Source organism: Oncorhynchus nerka, linkage group LG15 (assembly GCF_034236695.1).
Source record: "Oncorhynchus nerka isolate Pitt River linkage group LG15, Oner_Uvic_2.0, whole genome shotgun sequence".
In the NCBI taxonomy this organism is placed as follows: domain Eukaryota; kingdom Metazoa; phylum Chordata; class Actinopteri; order Salmoniformes; family Salmonidae; genus Oncorhynchus; species Oncorhynchus nerka.
This window is the reverse complement of record NC_088410.1, coordinates 3,764,384-3,786,147: the sequence shown is the minus strand read 5'-3', so window position 1 is coordinate 3,786,147 and position 21,764 is coordinate 3,764,384. Positions and strand designations below refer to the sequence as shown.

The 21,764-nt window shown below is 52.4% G+C and overlaps 1 pseudogene; it reads right to left on the bottom strand.

Moving 5' to 3' along the window:
* Nucleotides 1–21,259, bottom strand: part of LOC135560303 (zinc finger protein 502-like) — a 55,744-nt pseudogene extending 34,485 nt beyond the window's left edge.
* Nucleotides 21,260–21,764: the final 505 nt, after the last annotated feature.

Genomic DNA, 21,764 nt, shown 5'->3' with positions numbered 1-21,764 from the left:
AATTGACCAGTGAGCTGATAGTCACTATGGACAGACCAGTGAGCTGCAAGTCACTATGGACAGACCAGTCACTATGGACAGACCAGTCACTATGGACAGACCAGTGAGCTGCCAGTCACTATGGACAGACCAGTGAGCTGATAGTCACTATGGACAGACCAGTGAGCTGATAGTCACTATGGACAGACCAGTGAGCTGATAGTCACTATGGACAGACCAGTGAGCTGATAGTCACTATGGACAGACCAGTGAGCTGATAGTCACTATGGACAGACCAGTGAGCTGCCAGTCACTATGGACAGACCAGTCACTATGGACAGACCAGTCACTATGGACAGACCAGTGAGCTGCCAGTCACTATGGACAGACCAGTGAGCTGCCAGTCACTATGGACAGACCAGTGAGCTGCCAGTCACTATGGACAGACCAGTGAGCTGCCAGTCACTATGGACAGACCAGTGAGCTGCCAGTCACTATGGACAGACCAGTGAGCTGCCAGTCACTATGGACAGACCAGTCACTATGGACAGACCAGTCACTATGGACAGACCAGTGAGCTGCCAGTCACTATGGACAGACCAGTGAGCTGCCAGTCACTATGGACAGACCAGTGAGCTGCCAGTCACTATGGACAGACCAGTCACTAGGACAGCCAGTCACTATGGACAGACCAGTCACTATGGACAGACCAGTGAGCTGCCAGTCACTATGGACAGACCAGTGAGCTGCCAGTCACTATGGACAGACCAGTGAGCTGCCAGTCACTATGGACAGACCAGTGAGCTGCCAGTCACTATGGACAGACCAGTCACTATGGACAGACCAGTGAGCTGCCAGTCACTATGGACAGACCAGTGAGCTGCCAGTCACTATGGACAAACCAGTGAGCTGCCAGTCACTATGGACAAACCAGTGAGCTGCCAGTCACTATGGACAGACCAGTGAGCTGCCAGTCACTATGGACAGACCAGTGAGCAGTGAGCTGGACAGACCAGTCACTATGGACAGACCAGTGAGTCTATGGACAGACCAGTGAGCTGCCAGTCAGACTAGTGGCTGACCAGTCACTATGGACAGACCAGTGAGCACACTATGGACAGACCAGTGAGCTGCCAGTCACTATGGACAGACCAGTGAGCTGCAGTCACTATGGACAGACCAGTGAGCTGATAGTCACTATGGACAGACCAGTGAGCTGCCAGTCACTATGGACAGACCAGTCAGGACTGATAGTCACTATGGACAGACCAGTGAGCTGATGTCACTATGGACAGACCAGTGAGCTGCCAGTCACTATGGACAGACCAGTCACTATGGACAGACCAGTCACTATGGACAGACCAGTGAGCTGCCAGTCACTATGGACAGACCAGTGAGCTGATAGTCACTATGGACAGACCAGTGAGCTGATAGTCACTATGGACAGACCAGTGAGCTGACCAGTCACTATGGACAGACCAGTGAGCTGATAGTCACTATGGACAGACCAGTGAGCTGCCAGTCACTATGGACAGACCAGTCACTATGGACAGACCAGTCACTATGGACAGACCAGTGAGCAGTCACTATGGACAGACCAGTGAGCTGCCAGTCACTATGGACAGACCAGTGAGCTGCCAGTCACTATGGACAGACCAGTGAGCTGCCAGTCACTATGGACAGACCAGTGAGCTGCCAGTCACTATGGACAGACCAGTGAGCTGCCAGTCACTATGGACAGACCAGTGAGCTGCCAGTCACTATGGACAGACCAGTGAGCAGTCACTATGGACAGACCAGTGAGCTGCCAGTCACTATGGACAGACCAGTCACTATGGACAGACCAGTCACTATGGACAGACCAGTGAGCTGCCAGTCACTATGGACAGACCAGTGAGCTGCCAGTCACTATGGACAGACCAGTGAGCTGCCAGTCACTATGGACAGACCAGTCACTATGGACAGACCAGTGAGCTGCCAGTCACTATGGACAGACAGTGAGCTGCCAGTCACTATGGACAGACCAGTGAGCTGCCAGTCACTATGGACAGACCAGTCACTATGGACAGACCAGTGAGCTGCCAGTCACTATGGACAGACCAGTCACTATGGACAGACCAGTGAGCTGCCAGTCACTATGGACAGACCAGTGAGCTGCCAGTCACTATGGACAGACCAGTCACTATGGACAGACCAGTGAGCTGCCAGTCACTATGGACAGACCAGTGAGCTCACTATGGACCAGTGAGCTGCCAGTCACTATGGACAGACCAGTGAGCTGCCAGTCACTATGGACAGACCAGTGAGCTGCCAGTCACTATGGACAGACCAGTCACTATGGACAGACCAGTGGACAGACCAGTGAGCTGCCAGTCACTATGGACAGACCAGTGAGCTGCCAGTCACTATGGACAGACCAGTGAGCTGCCAGTCACTATGGAGACCAGACCAGTCACTATGGACAGACCAGTGAGCTGCCAGTCACTATGAGCTGGACAGACCAGTCACTATGGACAGACCAGTGAGCTGCCAGTCACTATGGACAGACCAGTGAGCTGCCAGTCACTATGGACAGACCAGTGAGCTGCCAGTCACTATGGACAGACCAGTGAGCTGCCAGTCACTATGGACAAGCTGCACCAGTGAGCTGCCAGTCACTATGGACAGACCAGTGAGCTGCCAGTCACTATGGACAGACCAGTGAGCTGCCAGTCACTATGGACAGACCAGTGAGCTGCCAGTCACTATGGACAGACCAGTGAGAGTCACTATGGACAGACCAGTGAGCTGATAGTCACTATGGACAGACCAGTGAGCTGCAAGTCACTATGGACAGACCAGTCACTATGGACAGACCAGTCACTATGGACAGACCAGTGAGCTGCCAGTCACTATGGACAGACCAGTGAGCTGATAGTCACTATGGACAGACCAGTGAGCTGATAGTCACTATGGACAGACCAGTGAGCTGATAGTCACTATGGACAGACCAGTGAGCTGATAGTCACTATGGACAGACCAGTGAGCTGATAGTCACTATGGACAGACCAGTGAGCTGCCAGTCACTATGGACAGACCAGTCACTATGGACAGACCAGTCACTATGGACAGACCAGTCACTATGGACAGACCAGTGAGCTGCCAGTCACTATGGAAAGACCAGTGAGCTGCCAGTCACTATGGACAGACCAGTGAGCTGCCAGTCACTATGGACAGACCAGTGAGCTGCCAGTCACTATGGGCAGACCAGTGAGCTGCCAGTCACTATGGGCAGACCAGTGAGCTGCCAGTCACTATGGACAGACCAGTCACTATGGACAGACCAGTCACTATGGACAGACCAGTCACTATGGACAGACCAGTGAGCTGCCAGTCACTATGGACAGACCAGTGAGCTGCCAGTGACTATGGACAGACCAGTGAGCTGCCAGTCACTATGGACAGACCAGTCACTATGTCACTATGGACAGACCAGTGAGCTGCCAGTCACTATGGACAGACCAGTGAGCTGCCAGTCACTATGGACAGACCAGTCACTATGGACAGACCAGTGAGCTGCCAGTCACTATGGACAGACCAGTGAGCTGCCAGTCACTATGGACAGACCAGTGAGCTGCCAGTCACTATGGACAGACCAGTGAGCTGCCAGTCACTATGGACAGACCAGTGAGCTGCCAGTCACTATGGACAGACCAGTGAGCTGCCAGTCACTATGGACAGACCAGTCACACTATGGACAGACCAGTGAGCTGCAGTCACTATGGACAGACCAGTCACTATGGACAGACCAGTCACTATGGACAGACCAGTGAGCTGCCAGTCACTATGGACAGACCAGTGAGCTGCCAGTGGGACAGACCAGTGAGCTGCCAGTCACTATGGACAGACCAGTCACTATGGACAGACCAGTGAGCTGCCAGTCACTATGGACAGACCAGTGAGCTGCCAGTCACTATGGACAGACCAGTGAGCTGCCAGTCACTATGGACAGACCAGTGAGCTGCAGAGTCACTATGGACAGACCAGTGAGCTGCCAGTCACTATGGACAGACCAGTGAGCTGCCAGTCACTATGGACAGACCAGTCACTATGGACAGACCAGTGAGCTGCCAGTCACTATGGACAGACCAGTCACTATGGACAGACCAGTGAGCTGCCAGTCACTATGGACAGACCAGTGAGCTGCCAGTCACTATGGACAGACCAGTGAGCTGCCAGTCACTATGGACAGACCAGTGAGCTGCCAGTCACTATGGACAGACCATTTACATTGGACCAGTGAGCTGCCAGTCACTATGGACAGTGAGCTGCCAGTCACTATGGACAGACCAGTGACTGCCAAACTATGACCAGTGAGCTGCCAGTCACTATGGACAGACCAGTGAGCTGCAAGTCACTATGGACAGACCAGTCACTATGGACAGACCAGTCACTATGGACAGACCAGTGAGCTACAAGTCACTATGGACAGACCAGTGAGCTGATAGTCACTATGGACAGACCAGTGAGCTGCCAGTCACTATGGACAGACCAGTGAGCTGCCAGTCACTATGGACAGACCAGTCACTATGGACAGACCAGTCACTATGGACAGACCAGTGAGCTGCCAGTCACTATGGACAGACCAGTCACTATGGACAGACCAGTGAGCTGCCAGTCACTATGGACAGACCAGTGAGCTGCCAGTCACTATGGACAGACCAGTGAGACTGGACCAGTCACTATGGACAGACCAGTGAGCTGCCAGTCACTATGGACAGTCATTTAGAGACTGAGCCAGTCACTATGGACAGACCAGTCACTATGGACAGACCAGTCACTATGGACAGACCAGTGAGCTGCCAGTCACTATGGACAGACCAGTGAGCTGCCAGTCACTATGGACAGACCAGTGAGCTGCCAGTCACTATGGACAGACCAGTGAGCTGCAGTCACTATGGACAGACCAGTGAGCTGACCAGTCACTATGGACAGACCAGTGAGCTGCCAGTCACTATGGACAGACCAGTGAGCTGCCAGTCACTATGGACAGACCAGTGAGCTGCCAGTCACTATGGACAGACCAGTGAGCTGCCAGTCACTATGGACAGACCAGTGAGCTGCCAGTCACTATGGACAGACCAGTGAGCTGCCAGTCACTATGGACAGACCAGTGAGCTGCCAGTCACTATGGACAGACCAGTCACTATGGACAGACCAGTCACTATGGACAGACCAGTCACTATGGACAGACCAGTGAGCTGCCAGTCACTATGGACAGACCAGTGAGCTGCCAGTCACTATGGACAGACCAGTCACTATGGACAGACCAGTGAGCTGCCAGTCACTATGGACAGACCAGTCACTATGGACAGACCAGTGAGCTGCCAGTCACTATGGACAGACCAGTGAGCTGCCAGTCACTATGGACAGACCAGTGAGCTGCCAGTCACTATGGACAGACCAGTCACTATGGACAGACCAGTCACTATGGACAGACCAGTGAGCTGCCAGTCACTATGGACAGACCAGTGAGCTGCCAGTCACTATGGACAGACCAGTCAGCTGCCAGTGGACAGACCAGTGAGCTGCCAGTCACTATGGACAGACCAGTGAGCTGCCAGTCACTATGGACAGACCAGTGAGCTGCCAGTCACTATGGACAGACCAGTGAGCTGCCAGTCACTATGGACAGACCAGTGAGCTGCCAGTCACTATGGACAGACCAGTCCACACTATGGACAGACCAGTGAGCTGCCAGTCACTATGGACAGACCAGTGAGCTGCCAGTCACTATGGACAGACCAGTCACACTATGGACAGACCAGTGAGCTGCCAGTCACTATGGACAGACCAGTGAGCTGCCAGTCACTATGGACAGACCAGTGAGCTGCCAGTCACTATGGACAGACCAGTGAGCTGCCAGTCACTATGGACAGACCAGTGAGCTGCCAGTCACTATGGACAGACCAGTCACTATGGACAGACCAGTCACTATGGACAGACCAGTGAGCTGCCAGTCACTATGGACAGACCAGTGAGCTCACTATGCAGACAGTCACTATGGACAGACCAGTGAGCTGCCAGTCACTATGGACAGACCAGTGAGCTGCCAGTCACTATGGACAGACCAGTGAGCTGCCAGTCACTATGGACAGACCAGTCACTATGGACAGACCAGTCACTATGGACAGACCAGTGAGCTGCCAGTCACTATGGACAGACCAGTCACTATGGACAGACCAGTCACTATGGACAGACCAGTGAGCTGCCAGTCACTATGGACAGACCAGTGAGCTGCCAGTCACTATGGACAGACCAGTGAGCTGCCAGTCACTATGGACAGACCAGTCACTATGGACAGAACAGTGAGCTGCCAGTCACTATGGACAGACCAGTCACTATGGACAGACCAGTGGACAGACCAGTCACTATGGACAGACCAGTGAGCTGCCAGTCACTATGGACAGACCAGTGAGCTGCCAGTCACTATGGACAGACCAGTGAGCTGCCAGTCACTATGGACAAACCAGTGAGCTGCCAGTCACTATGGACAAACCAGTGAGCTGCCAGTCACTATGGACAGACCAGTGAGCTGCACTATGGACAGACCAGTCACACTATGGACAGACCAGTGAGCTGCCAGTCACTATGGACAGACCAGTGAGCTGCCAGTCACTATGGACAGACCAGTCACTATGGACAGACCAGTCACTATGAGACCAGTGAGCTGCCAGTCACTATGGACAGACCAGTGAGCACTATGGACAGACCAGTCACTATGGACAGACCAGTGAGCTGCCAGTCACTATGGACAGACCAGTGAGCTGACCAGTCACTATGGACAGACCAGTGAGCTGCCAGTCACTATGGACAGACCAGTGAGCTGCCAGTCACTATGGACAGACCAGTGAGCTGCCAGTCACTATGGACAGACCAGTGAGGACAGACCAGTCACTATGGACAGACCAGTCACTGAGCTGCCAGTCACTATGGACAGACCAGTGAGCTGCCAGTCCAGTGAGCTATGGACAGAGACCAGTGAGCTGCCAGTCACTATGGACAGACCAGTGAGCTGCCAGTCACTATGGACAGACCAGTGAGCAGACCAGTCAGCTGCCAGTCACTGGACAGACCAGTGAGCTGCCAGTCACTATGGACAGACCAGTGAGCTGCCAGTCACTATGGACAGACCAGTGAGCTGCCAGTCACTATGGACAGACCAGTGAGCTGCCAGTCACTATGGACAGACCAGTGAGCTGCCAGTCACTATGGACAGACCAGTGAGCTGCCAGTCACTATGGACAGACCAGTGAGCTGCCAGTCACTATGGACAGACCAGTGAGCTGCCAGTCACTATGGACAGACCAGTGAGCTGCCAGTCACTATGGACAGACCAGTGAGCTGCCAGTCACTATGGACAGACCAGTGAGCTGCCAGTCACTATGGACAGACCAGTGAGCTGCCAGTCACTATGGACAGACCAGTGAGCTGCCAGTCACTATGGACAGACCAGTGAGCTGCCAGTCACTATGGACAGACCAGTGAGCTGCCAGTCACTATGGACAGACCAGTGAGCTGCCAGTCACTATGGACAGACCAGTGAGCTGCCAGTCACTATGGACAGACCAGTGAGCAGTCACTATGGACAGACCAGTCACTATGGACAGACCAGTCACTATGGACAGACCAGTGAGCTCCCAGTCACTATGGACAGACCAGTGAGCTGCCAGTCACTATGGACAGACCAGTGAGCTGCCAGTCACTATGGACAGACCAGTGAGCTGCCAGTCACTATGGACAGACCAGTGAGCTGCCAGTCACTATGGACAGACCAGTGAGCTGCCAGTCACTATGGACAGACCAGTCACTATGGACAGACCAGTCACTATGGACAGACCAGTCACTATGGACAGACCAGTGAGCTGCCAGTCACTATGGACAGACCAGTGAGCTGCCAGTCACTATGGACAGACCAGTGAGCTGCCAGTCACTATGGACAGACCAGTGAGCTGCCAGTCACTATGGACAGACCAGTCACTATGGACAGACCAGTGAGCTGCCAGTCACTATGGACAGACCAGTGAGCTGCCAGTCACTATGGACAGACCAGTGAGCTGCCAGTCACTATGGACAGACCAGTGAGCTGCCAGTCACTATGGACAGACCAGTGAGCTGCCAGTCACTATGGACAGACCAGTCAGGACAGACCAGTCACTATGGACAGACCAGTGAGCTGCCAGTCACTATGGACAGACCAGTCACTCATGGGACAGACCAGTCACACTATGGACAGACCAGTGAGCTGCCAGTCACTATGGACAGACCAGTGAGCTGCCAGTCACTATGGACAGACCAGTCACTATGGACAGACCAGTCACTATGGACAGACCAGTGAGCTGCCAGTCACTATGGACAGACCAGTGAGCTGCCAGTCACTATGGACAGACCAGTGAGGACAGACCAGTGAGCTGCCAGTCACTATGGACAGACCAGTGAGCTGCCAGTCACTATGGACAGACCAGTGAGCTGCCAGTCACTATGGACAGACCAGTGAGCTGCCAGTCACTATGGACAGACCAGTGAGCTGCCAGTCACTATGGACAGACCAGTGAGCTGCAAGTCACTATGGACAGACCAGTGAGCTGATAGTCACTATGGACAGACCAGTGAGCTGCCAGTCACTATGGACAGACCAGTCACTATGGACAGACCAGTCACTATGGACAGACCAGTCACTATGGACAGAACAGTGAGCTGCCAGTCACTATGGACAGACCAGTCACTATGGACAGACCAGTGAGCTGCCAGTCACTATGGACAGACCAGTGAGCTGCCAGTCACTATGGACAGACCAGTGAGCTGCCAGTCACTATGGACAGACCAGTGAGCTGATAGTCACTATGGACAGACCAGTGAGCTGCAAGTCACTATGGACAGACCAGTGAGCTGATAGTCACTATGGACAGACCAGTGAGCTGCCAGTCACTATGGACAGACCAGTCACTATGGACAGACCAGTCACTATGGACAGACCAGTGAGCTACCAGTCACTATGGACAGACCAGTGAGCTGCCAGCCACTATGGACAGACCAGTGAGCTGCCAGTCACTATGGACAGACCAGTGAGCTGATAGTCACTATGGACAGACCAGTGAGCTGCCAGTCACTATGGACAGACCAGTCACTATGGACAGACCAGTCACTATGGACAGACCAGTGAGCTGCCAGTCACTATGGGCAGACCAGTCACTATGGACAGACCAGTCACTATGGGCAGACCAGTGAGCTGCCAGTCACTATGGACAGACCAGTGAGCTGCCAGTGACTATGGACAGACCAGTGAGCTGCCAGTCACTATGGACAGACCAGTCACTATGGACAGAACAGTGAGCTGCCAGTCACTATGGACAGACCAGTGAGCTGCCAGTCACTATGGACAAACCAGTGAGCTGCCAGTCACTATGGACAGACCAGTGAGCTGCCAGTCACTATGGACAGACCAGTGAGCTGCCAGTCACTATGGACAAACCAGTGAGCTGCCAGTTACTATGGACAGACCAGTGAGCTGATAGTCACTATGGACAGACCAGTGAGCTGCAAGTCACTATGGACAGACCAGTGAGCTGATAGTCAATATGGACAGACCAGTGAGCTGCCAGTCACTATGGACAGACCAGTCACTATGGACAGACCAGTCACTATGGACAGACCAGTGAGCTACCAGTCACTATGGACAGACCAGTCACTATGGACAGACCAGTCACTATGGACAGACCAGTGAGCTACCAGTCACTATGGACAGACCAGTGAGCTGCCAGCCACTATGGACAGACCAGTGAGCTGCCAGTCACTATGGACAGACCAGTGAGCTGATAGTCACTATGGACAGACCAGTGAGCTGCCAGTCACTATGGACAGACCAGTGAGCTGCCAGTCACTATGGACAGACCAGTGAGCTGCCAGTCACTATGGACAGACCAGTGAGCTGCCAGTCACTATGGACAGACCAGTGGAGCTGAGCTGCCAGTCACTATGGACAGACCAGTGAGCTGCCAGTCACTATGGACAGACCAGTGAGCTGCCAGTCACTATGGACAGACCAGTGAGCTGCCAGTCACTATGGACAGACCAGTGAGCTGCCAGTCACTATGGACAGACCAGTGAGCTGCCAGTCACTATGGACAGACCAGTGAGCTGCCAGTCACTATGGACAGACCAGTGAGCTGCCAGTCACTATGGACAGACCAGTGACTATGGACAGACCAGTCACTATGGACAGACCAGTCACTATGGACAGACCAGTGAGCTGCCAGTCACTATGGACAGACCAGTGAGCTGCCAGCCAGACTAGTCACTGGACAGACCAGTCACTATGGACAGACCAGTGAGCTGCCAGTCACTATGGACAGACCAGTCACTATGGACAGACCAGTGAGCTGCCAGTCACTATGGACAGACCAGTGAGCTGCCAGTCACTATGGACAGACCAGTGAGCTGCCAGTCACTATGGACAGACCAGTGAGCTGCCAGTCACTATGGACAGACCAGTGAGCTGCAGTCACTATGGACAGACCAGTCAGCAGACCAGTCACTATGGACAGACCAGTGAGCTGCCAATCACTATGGACAGACCAGTCACTATGGACAGAACAGTCACCATGGACAGACCAGTGAGCTGCCAGTCACTATGGACAGACCAGTGAGCTGCCAGTCACTATGGACAGACCAGTCACTATGGACAGACCAGTCACTATGGACAGACCAGTGAGCTGTCAGTCACTATGGACAGACCAGTGAGCTGCCAGTCACTATGGACAGACCAGTGAGCTGCCAGTCACTATGGACAGACCAGTGAGCTGCCAGTCACTATGGACAGACCAGTGAGCTGCCAGTCACTATGGACAGACCCAGTCACTATGGACAAACCAGTGAGCTGCCAGTCACTATGGACAGACCAGTGAGCTGCCAGCCACTATGGACAGACCAGTGAGCTGCCAGCCACTATGGACAGACCAGTGAGCTGATAGTCACTATGGACAGACCAGTGAGCTGCCAGTCACTATGGACAGACCAGTGAGCTGCCAGTCACTATGGACAGACCAGTCACTATGGACAGACCAGTCACTATGGACAGACCAGTGAGCTGCCAGTCACTATGGACAGACCAGTGAGCTGCCAGTCACTATGGACAGACCAGTGAGCTGCCAGTCACTATGGACAGACCAGTGAGCTGATAGTCACTATGGACAGACCAGTGAGCTGCAAGTCACTATGGACAGACCAGTGAGCTGATAGTCACTATGGACAGACCAGTGAGCTGCCAGTCACTATGGACAGACCAGTCACTATGGACAGACCAGTCACTATGGACAGACCAGTGAGCTACCAGTCACTATGGACAGACCAGTCACTATGGACAGACCAGTCACTATGGACAGACCAGTGAGCTACCAGTCACTATGGACAGACCAGTGAGCTGCCAGCCACTATGGACAGACCAGTGAGCTGCCAGCCACTATGGACAGACCAGTGAGCTGATAGTCACTATGGACAGACCAGTGAGCTGCCAGTCACTATGGACAGACCAGTGAGCTATGGACAGACCACAGTCACTATGGACAGACCAGTCACTATGGACAGACCAGTCACTATGGACAGACCAGTGAGCTGCCAGTCACTATGGACAGACCAGTGAGCTGCCAGTCACTATGGACAGACCAGTGAGCTGCCAGTCACTATGGACAGACCAGTGAGCTGCAGTCACTATGGACAGACCAGTGAGCTGCAAGTCACTATGGACAGACCAGTGAGCTGATAGTCACTATGGACAGACCAGTGAGCTGCCAGTCACTATGGACAGACCAGTCACTATGGACAGACCAGTCACTATGGACAGACCAGTGAGCTACCAGTCACTATGGACAGACCAGTGAGCTGCCAGCCACTATGGACAGACCAGTGAGCTGCCAGTCACTATGGACAGACCAGTGAGCTGATAGTCACTATGGACAGACCAGTGAGCTGCCAGTCACTATGGACAGACCAGTCACTATGGACAGACCAGTCACTATGGACAGACCAGTGAGCTGCCAGTCACTATGGGCAGACCAGTCACTATGGACAGACCAGTCACTATGGACAGACCAGTGAGCTGCCAGTCACTATGGACAGACCAGTGAGCTGCCAGTGACTATGGACAGACCAGTGAGCTGCCAGTCACTATGGACAGACCAGTCACTATGGACAGAACAGTGAGCTGCCAGTCACTATGGACAGACCAGTGAGCTGCCAGTCACTATGGACAAACCAGTGAGCTGCCAGTCACTATGGACAGACCAGTGAGCTGCCAGTCACTATGGACAGACCAGTGAGCTGCCAGTCACTATGAACAAACCAGTGAGCTGCCAGTTACTATGGACAGACCAGTGAGCTGATAGTCACTATGGACAGACCAGTGAGCTGCAAGTCACTATGGACAGACCAGTGAGCTGATAGTCAATATGGACAGACCAGTGAGCTGCCAGTCACTATGGACAGACCAGTCACTATGGACAGACCAGTCACTATGGACAGACCAGTGAGCTACCAGTCACTATGGACAGACCAGTCACTATGGACAGACCAGTCACTATGGACAGACCAGTGAGCTACCAGTCACTATGGACAGACCAGTGAGCTGCCAGCCACTATGGACAGACCAGTGAGCTGCCAGTCACTATGGACAGACCAGTGAGCTGATAGTCACTATGGACAGACCAGTGAGCTGCCAGTCACTATGGACAGACTAGTGAGCTGCCAGTCACTATGGACAGACCAGTGAGCTGCCAGTCACTATGGACAGACCAGTGAGCTGCCAGTCACTATGGACAGACCAGTGAGCTGCCAGTCACTATGGACAGACCAGTGAGCTGCCAGTCACTATGGACAGACCAGTGAGCTGCCAGTCACTATGGACAGACCAGTGAGCTGCCAGTCACTATGGACAGACCAGTGAGCTGCCAGTCACTATGGACAGACCAGTGAGCTGCCAGTCACTATGGACAGACCAGTGAGCTGCCAGTCACTATGGACAGACCAGTGAGCTGCCAGTCACTATGGACAGACCAGTGAGCTGCCAGTCACTATGGACAGACCAGTCACTATGGACAGACCAGTCACTATGGACAGACCAGTCACTATGGACAGACCAGTCACTATGGACAGACCAGTGAGCTCCCAGTCACTATGGACAGACCAGTGAGCTGCCAGCCACTATGGACAGACCAGTCACCATGGACAGACCAGTGAGCTGCCAGTCACTATGGACAGACCAGTCACTATGGACAGACCAGTGAGCTGCCAGTCACTATGGACAGACCAGTGAGCTGCCAGTCACTATGGACAGACCAGTGAGCTGCCAGTCACTATGGACAGACCAGTGAGCTGCCAGTCACTATGGACAGACCAGTGAGCTGACAGTCACTATGGACAGACCAGTCACTATGGACAGACCAGTCACTATGGACAGACCAGTGAGCTGCCAATCACTAAGGACAGACCAGTCACTATGGACAGAACAGTCACCATGGACAGACCAGTGAGCTGCCAGTCACCATGGACAGACCAGTGAGCTGCCAGTCACTATGGACAGACAAGTCACTATGGACAGACCAGTCACTATGGACAGACCAGTGAGGTGTCAGTCACTATGGACAGACCAGTGAGCTGCCAGTCACTATGGACAGACCAGTGAGCTGCCAGTCACTATGGACAAACCAGTGAGCTGCCAGTCACTATGGACAGACCAGTGAGCTGCCAGTCACTATGGACAGACCAGTGAGCTGCCAGTCACTATGGACAGACCAGTGAGCTGCCAGTCACTATGGACAAACCAGTGAGCTGCCAGTCACTATGGACAAACCAGTGAGCTGATAGTCACTATGGACAGACCAGTGAGCTGCAAGTCACTATGGACAGACCAGTGAGCTGATAGTCACTATGGACAGACCAGTGAGCTGCCAGTCACTATGGACAGACCAGTCACTATGGACAGACCAGTGAGCTACCAGTCACTATGGACAGACCAGTCACTATGGACAGACCAGTCACTATGGACAGACCAGTGAGCTACCAGTCACTATGGACAGACCAGTGAGCTGCCAGCCACTATGGACAGACCAGTGAGCTATGGACCAGTGAGCTGCCAGTCACTATGGACAGACCAGTGAGCTGATAGTCACTATGGACAGACCAGTGAGCTGCCAGTCACTATGGACAGACCAGTGAGCTGCCAGTCACTATGGACAGACCAGTCACTATGGACAGACCAGTCACTATGGACAGACCAGTGAGCTACCAGTCACTATGGACAGACCAGTGAGCTGCCAGCCACTATGGACAGACCAGTGAGCTGCCAGTCACTATGGACAGACCAGTGAGCTGATAGTCACTATGGACAGACCAGTGAGCTGCCAGTCACTATGGACAGACCAGTCACTATGGACAGACCAGTCACTATGGACAGACCAGTGAGCTGCCAGTCACTATGGGCAGACCAGTGAGCTGCCAGTCACTATGGGCAGACCAGTCACTATGGACAGACCAGTCACTATGGACAGACCAGTGAGCTGCCAGTCACTATGGACAGACCAGTGAGCTGCCAGTGACTATGGACAGACCAGTGAGCTGCCAGTCACTATGGACAGACCAGTCACTATGGACAGAACAGTGAGCTGCCAGTCACTATGGACAGACCAGTGAGCTGCCAGTCACTATGGACAGACCAGTGAGCTGCCAGCCACTATGGACAGACCAGTGAGCTGCCAGTCACTATGGACAGACCAGTGAGCTGATAGTCACTATGGACAGACCAGTGAGCTGCCAGTCACTATGGACAGACCAGTGAGCTGCCAGTCACTATGGACAGACCAGTGAGCTGCCAGTCACTATGGAAAGACCAGTGAGCTGCCAGTCACTATGGACAGACCAGTGAGCTGCCAGTCACTATGGACAGACCAGTGAGCTGCCAGTCACTATGGACAGACCAGTCAGCTGCCAGACACTATGGGCAGACCAGTGAGCTGCCAGTCACTATGGGCAGACCAGTGAGCTGCCAGTCACTATGGACAGACCAGTCAGGACAGACCAGTCACTATGGACAGACCAGTCACTATGGACAGACCAGTGAGCTGCCAGTCACTATGGACAGACCAGTGAGCTGCCAGTGACTATGGACAGACCAGTGAGCTGCCAGTCACTATGGACAGACCAGTCACTATGGACAGACCAGTGAGCTGCCAGTCACTATGGACAGACCAGTGAGCTGATAGTCACTATGGACAGACCAGTGAGCTGCCAGTCACTATGGACAGACCAGTCACTATGGACAGACCAGTCACTATGGACAGACCAGTGAGCTACCAGTCACTATGGACAGACCAGTGAGCTGCCAGCCACTATGGACAGACCAGTGAGCTGCCAGTCACTATGGACAGACCAGTGAGCTGATAGTCACTATGGACAGACCAGTGAGCTGCCAGTCACTATGGACAGACCAGTGAGCTGCCAGTCACTATGGACAGACCAGTGAGCTGCCAGTCACTATGGACAAACCAGTGAGCTGCCAGTCACTATGGACAGACCAGTGAGCTGATAGTCACTATGGACAGACCAGTGAGCTGCAAGTCACTATGGACAGACCAGTGAGCTGCCAGTCACTATGGACAGACCAGTCACTATGGACAGACCAGTCACTATGGACAGACCAGTGAGCTACCAGTCACTATGGACAGACCAGTCACTATGGACAGACCAGTCACTATGGACAGACCAGTGAGCTACCAGTCACTATGGACAGACCAGTGAGCTGCCAGCCACTATGGACAGACCAGTGAGCTGCCAGCCACTATGGACAGACCAGTGAGCTGATAGTCACTATGGACAGACCAGTGAGCTGCCAGTCACTATGGACAGACCAGTGAGCTGCCAGTCACTATGGACAGACCAGTGAGCTGCCAGTCACTATGGACAGACCAGTGAGCTGCCAGTCACTATGGACAGACCAGTGAGCTGCCAGTCACTATGGGCAGACCAGTGAGCTGCCAGTCACTATGGGCAGACCAGTCACTATGGACAGACCAGTCACTATGGACAGACCAGTGAGCTGCCAGTCACTATGGACAGACCAGTGAGCTGCCAGTGACTATGGACAGACCAGTGAGCTGCCAGTCACTATGGACAGACCAGTGAGCTGATAGTCACTATGGACAGACCAGTGAGCTGCCAGTCACTATGGACAGACCAGTGAGCTGCCAGTCAATATGGACAGACCAGTGAGCTGCCAGTCACTATGGACAGACCAGTGAGCTGATAGTCACTATGGACAGACCAGTGAGCTGCCAGTCACTATGGACAGACCAGTCACTATGGACAGACCAGTCACTATGGACAGACCAGTGAGCTGCCAGTCACTATGGGCAGACCAGTGAGCTGCCAGTCACTATGGGCAGACCAGTCACTATGGACAGACCAGTCACTATGGACAGACCAGTGAGCTGCCAGTCACTATGGACAGACCAGTGAGCTGCCAGTGACTATGGATAGACCAGTGAGCTGCCAGTCACTATGGACAGACCAGTCACTATGGACAGAACAGTGAGCTACCAGTCACTATGGACAGACCAGTGAGCTGCCAGCCACTATGGACAGACCAGTGAGCTGCCAGCCACTATGGACAGACCAGTGAGCTGCCAGTCACTATGGACAGACCAGTGAGCTGATAGTCACTATGGACAGACCAGTGAGCTGCCAGTCACTATGGACAGACCAGTGAGCTGCCAGTCACTATGGACAGACCAGTGAGCTGCCAGTCACTATGGAAAGACCAGTGAGCTGCCAGTCACTATGGACAGACCAGTGAGCTGCCAGTCACTATGGACAGACCAGTGAGCTGCCAGTCACTATGGACAGACCAGTGAGCTGCCAGACACTATGGGCAGACCAGTGAGCTGCCAGTCACTATGGGCAGACCAGTGAGCTGCCAGTCACTATGGACAGACCAGTCACTATGGACAGACCAGTCACTATGGACAGACCAGTCACTATGGACAGACCAGTGAGCTGCCAGTCACTATGGACAGACCAGTGAGCTGCCAGTGACTATGGACAGACCAGTGAGCTGCCAGTCACTATGGACAGACCAGTCACTATGGACAGAACAGTGAGCTGCCAGTCACTATGGACAGACCAGTGAGCTGATAGTCACTATGGACAGACCAGTGAGCTGCCAGTCACTATGGACAGACCAGTCACTATGGACAGACCAGTCACTATGGACAGACCAGTGAGCTACCAGTCACTATGGACAGACCAGTGAGCTGCCAGCCACTATGGACAGACCAGTGAGCTGCCAGTCACTATGGACAGACCAGTGAGCTGATAGTCACTATGGACAGACCAGTGAGCTGCCAGTCACTATGGACAGACCAGTGAGCTGCCAGTCACTATGGACAGACCAGTGAGCTGCCAGTCACTATGGACAAACCAGTGAGCTGCCAGTCACTATGGACAGACCAGTGAGCTGATAGTCACTATGGACAGACCAGTGAGCTGCAAGTCACTATGGACAGACCAGTGAGCTGCCAGTCACTATGGACAGACCAGTCACTATGGACAGACCAGTCACTATGGACAGACCAGTGAGCTACCAGTCACTATGGACAGACCAGTCACTATGGACAGACCAGTCACTATGGACAGACCAGTGAGCTACCAGTCACTATGGACAGACCAGTGAGCTGCCAGCCACTATGGACAGACCAGTGAGCTGCCAGTCACTATGGACAGACCAGTGAGCTGATAGTCACTATGGACAGACCAGTGAGCTGCCAGTCACTATGGACAGACTAGTGAGCTGCCAGTCACTATGGACAGACCAGTGAGCTGCCAGTCACTATGGACAGACCAGTGAGCTGCCAGTCACTATGGACAGACCAGTGAGCTGCCAGTCACTATGGGCAGACCAGTGAGCTGCCAGTCACTATGGGCAGACCAGTCACTATGGACAGACCAGTCACTATGGACAGACCAGTGAGCTGCCAGTCACTATGGACAGACCAGTGAGCTGCCAGTGACTATGGACAGACCAGTGAGCTGCCAGTCACTATGGACAGACCAGTGAGCTGATAGTCACTATGGACAGACCAGTGAGCTGCCAGTCACTATGGACAGACCAGTGAGCTGCCAGTCAATATGGACAGACCAGTGAGCTGCCAGTCACTATGGACAGACCAGCCACTATGGACAGACCAGCCACTATGGACAGACCAGTGAGCTGCCAGTCACTATGGACAGACCAGTCTAACCAGTTTAACTGTAGTGTCCTTATCGATCAGTCACTATGGACAGACCAGTCTAACCAGTTTAACTGTAGTGTCCTTATCGATCATTGAAAAAGTGAATCCATTCTATTCCTTCTAATTAAACATCTCCCTGATTTATGAATCACGCTTGTAAAGTTGTCAGTAGGCTACAGGGTGGTTCCCAAACTGTGGGGCACGACCCCCCCAGGGGCACGAACGACCCCTCATGGGCACGAACGACCCCCCCCCTAGGGGCACGAGGGGTCGGTTGGGGACTAAAAGTGGTCCTTGTCAATAGAGCTGTATGGTTTGTTAAACTTTGAAATCAATGGTTTCTGTCAGGCAAACATTTTAAGTGAGTCTCAGCACAATTAAATCTAATAATACATATTTATCTTCCAGAGATGATAGTCCATAGCGTTCCATAGCGTTCCACAGCATCCTAGTGTTCCATAGCGTTCTATAGCGTTCCACAGCATCCTAGTGTTCCATAGCGTTCTATAGTGTTCCACAGCATCCTAGTGTTCCATAGCGTTCTATAGCGTTCCACAGCATCCTAGTGTTCCATAGCGTTCCACAGCATCCTAGTGTTCCATAGCGTTCTATAGCGTTCCACAGCATCCTAGTGTTCCATAGCGTTCCACAGCATCCTAGTGTTCCATAGCGTTCCACAGCATCCTAGTGTTCCATAGCGTTCTATAGCGTTCCACAGCATCCTAGTGTTCCATAGCGTTCCATAGCGTTCCACAGCATCCTAGTGTTCCATAGCGTTCCACAGCGTCCTAGTGTTCCAAAGTTCACCTTCACACAGGGGTGTGAAGGTGAACGGAAAGGCTCTGGAGCAAAGAATCGCCCTTGCTGTCTCTGCCTGGCCGGTTCCCCTCTTTCCACTGGGATTCTCTGCCTCTAACCCTATTACAGGGGCTGAGTCACTGGCTTACTGGGGCTCTTCCATGCCGTTCCTAGGAGGGGTGTCACTTGAGTGGGTTGAGGCACTGATGTGGTCTTCCTGTCCGGGTTGGCGCCCCCCCCCCCCCTTTTTTTAACCTTTATTTAACTAGACACAAGTCGGTTAAGAACAAATTATTCAATGACGGCCTAGGAACGACAGATTTGTACCTTGTCAGCTCGGGGATTTGAACTTGCAACCTTCCGGTTACTAATCCAACGCTCTAACCACTAGGCTACCCTGCCCCCCCTTGGGTTGTGCCGTGGCGGAGATCTTTTTGGGCTATACTTGGCCTTGTCTCAGGATGGTAAGTTGGTGGTTGAAGATATCCCTCTAGTGGTGTGGGGGCTGTGCTTTGGCAAAGTGGGTGGGGTTATATCCTGCCTGTATGGCCCTGTCCGGGGGTATCGGGCCACAGTGGGCCACAGTGTCTCCCGACCCCTCCTGTCTCAGCCTCCAGTATTTATGCTGCTGTAGTTTGTGTCGGTGGGCTAGGGTCAGTCTGTTATATCTGGAGTATTTCTCCTGTCTTATCCGGTGTCCTGTGTGAATTTAAGTATGCTCTCTCTAATTCTCTCTCTCTTTCTTTCCCTCTTTCGGAGGACCAGAGCCCTAGAACCATGCCTCAGGACTACATGGCCTGATGACTCCTTGCTGTCCCCAGTCCACCTGGCAGTGCTGCTGCTCCAGATTCAACTGTTCTGCCTGCGGCTATGGAACCCTGACCTGTTCACCGGACGTGCTACAGGTCCCAGAACTGCTGTTTTCAACTCTCTAGAGACAGCAGTAGCGGTAGAGATACTCTGAATGTGGTGCTACAGGTCCCAGACCTGCTGTTTTCAACTCTCTAGAGACAGCAGTAGCGGTAGAGATACTCTGAATGTGGTGCTACAGGTCCCAGACCTGCTGTTTTCAACTCTCTAGAGACAGCAGTAGCGGTAGAGATACTCTGAATGATCGGCTATGAAAAGCAAACAGACATTTACTCCTGAGGTGCTGACCTGTTGCACCCTTGACAACCACTGTGATTATTATTATTTGACCCTGCTGGTCATCTTGGAACATTTGAACATCTAGGCCATGTTCTGTTATAATCTCCACCCGGCACAGCCAGAAGAGGACTGGCCACCCCTCATAGCCTGGTACCTCTCTAGGTTTCTTCCTAGGTTCTGGCCTTTCTAGGGAGTTTTTCCTAGCCACCGTGCTTCTACAGCTGCATTGCTTGCTATTTGGGGTTTTAGGCTGGGTTTCAGTACAGCACTTTGTGACATCAGCTGATGTAAGAAGGGCTTTATAAATAAATTTGATTTGATTGATTAACGTTTTATTGGCCGCTCCGTCTATTTGTAGTTTTCACAAAGATATTACTTACTGTTGTTTATCAGATCTCCTGTCTCCTCTTCTTCTTCTTCCAATGTGACAGTAATCTCCCCCAATTCCTTCATTCCAAAAACGTCTTCCTCTTCTTTCACTGTGGCAGTCATCTCCCCCTCTTTCTCTTCCTCTTCTTTTACTGTAACATCCTCCTCCTCTTTCACTCTGAACGCGTCTTCATCTTCTGTCAATTTAACTTCTTCCTCTTCTTCCTTCACTGTAACAGCCTCAACCTCAGTTTCTTGTTTTACTGTGACATCCTCCTCTTCCTTCTCCTCTTTCACGACAATGTTCAGCCCCAGAGTTTCTTTCTCCGTCCAGCAGACCTCCTCTTCAGAAGGTGAGGAGTCGTTTACTGAGCTCATGGTTGGGATGTTAGCTAGATAGCTGGTTAGCATTAGTGACAAGACTCGCACTGCTAATTTACCCAGCTAGCTAGCTGACTAAAAACAACGTAGATATTTAATGAAATGGTGTAACTAGCTAGTAGATACGACAAGTGTGTTTAAAACACAGTCGCTAATATACAACGAAAGCATTTAAAGATCTGCCATGTTGGCTAGTAAGATACCGAGGTGCTCGAAAGCTACGGAGGTGAATAACTCGCTTTTGTTGTTTGAAGAAGCGTCCCGTCCATTAGATTATACGTCACACCGGCAGCATTGCCCTGAAACAGGCACGTCGCCACCTGGTGGGAGGGAGGGTAACACAGTCAAGGGAAATGTTTATTTTATTTTGAGACACTTAATTAGATTTGGATACAAAGGTTTGGATAGACCGACTCATTCCAGGGTTTTTATTTATTTATTTAATAGTGAAGACATCACAATTATGAAATAACACATATGGGATCATGTAGTAACCAAAACAAGTGTTAAACCAAGTGTTAAATCAAAATATATTTTATATTTGAGATTCTTCAAAGTAGCCACCCTTTGCCACTTTCCCCAGTAGCTTGTGGAAGATTACCCAGTAGCTTGTGGATAATTCCCCAGTAGCTTGTGGATAATTCCCCAGTAGCTTGTGGATAATTCCCCAGTAGCTTGTGGAGGATTCCCCAGTAGCTTGTGGAGGATTCCCCAGTAGCTTGTGGATGATTCCCCAGTAGCTTGTGGATAATTCCCCAGTAGCTTGTGGAGGAT